Raw genomic sequence first — 2829 nt, forward strand, 5'->3', positions numbered from 1 at the left:
CGTACATTACAATTTCATTATTACAGGTTTCACTTTCGGTAGTTATTATTTCACAATTCTGAAATATACTACTGCCTTGTTTAAAAAAATCACATCTATTTCAATTGCATATTTGTGAAATGACATCTATTTCACAATGATACATTTAAATTTCACTTTCTATAATTACTATTTCACAATACAGAACCTACATTTCACTTTCCACTAGATTGTTTCACAAAAATCACATCTGTTTTAATTACACATGTTTTAAATAACGCATTTCACTCTTTTAAAATAAACTGTTACACATTTGTAAAACAATCAATTTCATAAAATCACATCTATTTCAATTGCACATTTTTAGTTTGTGTGGAAAACGTTTGTTTCACATATTTTTACTGAAAAGTTTGCTTCACAATTTTTCTAGTGAAATAGGTTTGTTCAACATATGGAATTTGAAATGTTGAAAGTTAAACGTGCTTGAAATGTATCCAACATTGGTCTAGTTCTAAAGGTCTTGGTCCTAGGAGTTCAAATATATAAATTATTTCAAAAATAAACTTATATTTCAAATGATGTAGATGATTTAATTTAGTCAAGGTGAAATAAAAGGGTGGACTTATATGAGAGGGAGGGACAGAGAGGGCGGTCATAATGCTGCCATTCCTGCCATATCAAGGACAAATGTTGGGGCCATAGATGTATTAGGTCTAGTATTTAGGTTTGTATAGTAGAAAAGATGGAATAATAGCTGTGCTTAGCTCGGATCTTAAAGCAGGCTGCGAACGACAAGATCATTGCCGGTAGTTACCACTATCGCTCAAACTGACTTTCTGGGAGGCTTGATGAACCGTCGGATGGGGAATGTGTGAACGGGAGTACGGATGGGAGCACGTGGAGGGGAGCAGGCAAGCCCCGTCCACATAGGAGCACGCAGCTCTTTTGTTACGGCGGTGACATGCATACGTGATACTACGTGCGTGCCCAATATATGCATATTTATCCATGGAGTTAATTACGCATTCCCTAATAAATAGAGTTTATTAAGCGTTTTTTGCTGATCCGAAATCCAACCTGATCGGTCCATCGAATACGTATGGTAGTCTGTTGAACACATGGGCACAAGTTCCTAAATACACACAGAAAATAAGAGCATTAGCCGCTAGCTAGTAGCTTAGAGATGGTGCACATAGACAGCAAGCGCGTCGAGATATATCCCGCTACGTCCAAAGAAGCCCACGATGCTGCTAGTCTTTTGCACGGGTATGGTGAAAGTGGTTCCCTTCGCTTGTCCGAAAGGCCCGTATGACTTCACGTGTGTGACAAATTTCAGTGATGTTATTATGTTGTGGTTGTCTCTGCCATAGAGGGCGAATGTTCCAGAAACTTCCTTCAGAAACTCGGAAGTGCTGAGTACGAACTGCATTGCGAAAGAATAAAGAAGTGTTTGTTGCTTAAATATGAAACTGAGAAAATCACATAAAATTTCATTAAAAGAGTCCACTGATCGTATTTTGTTTACCTCCAGAACCTCCACAGGGCCCAACAGTGCGCTTCTGACCAGCTTGGTCGACATAAGAAAATTTGATTGAATCAATAATAGTGCCGCTGCTAACTGTGATGCTCTCTAGACGTCTTGGTGCCTCGATAATGTCTTTACCTGAGCCTCCATTTCCACCCCATGGTCCAACCTTTGTGGGAGGCTCTACAATATGATAACACAATTATGTGATGTTTTCTTGAATAAAAGGTATGCGGACACAAACTAATGAAGATTTAGGTGAAGACAAAAAGTAGTTGTATATGTTGGTTATTCATCTCACCTGTGAACCTTTCAGCATGGGACAAAATCCATGGACAGTGAGTTCTATGATGTTACCATCGCTCCTTTTGTTCATGGAACTTTTTGTAGATGACACCGGTTGCCAGAGTGAACTGTCTTGTCCCACCAACAATAGCCCACTCACCTTCTTCGACGGAAATCCCCATCACTTGAAGCGTTGATCCCTTAAACCTATATCACGTTCAGATGTGGTTGTTAACTGTATCATGCACTGCAATATACTGTATTACCTAACGACATTTTTTCTTGAGGCAATATTACCTAACGACATGATCATTCAGGCCCGGCCCTGATGGGGGGGGCAGGGGGGGCGGCCGCCCCGGGCCCCCGAAACATAGGGGCCCCCACGGATGTGTGCTATGTGTATTAGGCCCAAGAAAAAATTGACCCTGCGCTAATTTAGATGCAACATGCCTGTACCGTTTGTAACACCCAGAGAGCGAGGGAGGAGATGGGATCTAGATCGAGCGAGGGGAGGGGGATTGGTTGGAGAGGAAGAAGGAGGAATTGATTGCAGAGGAACGATTGAGTACAGAGAATTGTCAACACACGCATGTCACCCACGGCCACATGCGGCCCCTTTTAACACCACCCACGCACGCCACTTGGCTGGCCAACTGGCTGGGCCCACCAGCCAGCTCTAGAGCACACTAACCACATGTTAGTTGTGACATTCCTCCCTCCTTAAGACGTGTCTTCTTCTTCTTCAGTGTCGTTGTCGTCCTCTGCCTTCGTCCAGAGCGGTGCTGACGGAAAATGGTGGCGGAGCACGTCGTAGTCTTCCCACGTCGTCGGCGCGGAGTCGCCGGTGCCCCACTGCACCTTGAGCTGCACCACCGGCGCGTCGCCGTGCTTCATCATGCGCCTGTCCAGAATGCGCGTAGGTGTGAGGGTGTCGACGGAGAGGTCCGGCACCTTGGGCAGCTCGCCGTACACCGGCGTAAAGTCGGGGGTGAATGGCTTCAGCTGCGAAACGTGGAAGATGGGGTGGACTTGGCTTTCTG

General features: G+C 44.1%; 1 pseudogene; it reads right to left on the bottom strand.

Annotated features, from left to right (window-relative positions):
* Positions 1 to 1156: 1156 nt before the first annotated feature.
* On the bottom strand, positions 1157 to 2485 carry LOC123055599 (protein GOS9-like; annotated as a pseudogene).
* Between the last annotated feature and the right edge of the window lie 344 nt (positions 2486 to 2829).

This window comes from Triticum aestivum, chromosome 2D (genome assembly GCF_018294505.1).
Source record: "Triticum aestivum cultivar Chinese Spring chromosome 2D, IWGSC CS RefSeq v2.1, whole genome shotgun sequence".
Classification (NCBI taxonomy): domain Eukaryota; kingdom Viridiplantae; phylum Streptophyta; class Magnoliopsida; order Poales; family Poaceae; genus Triticum; species Triticum aestivum.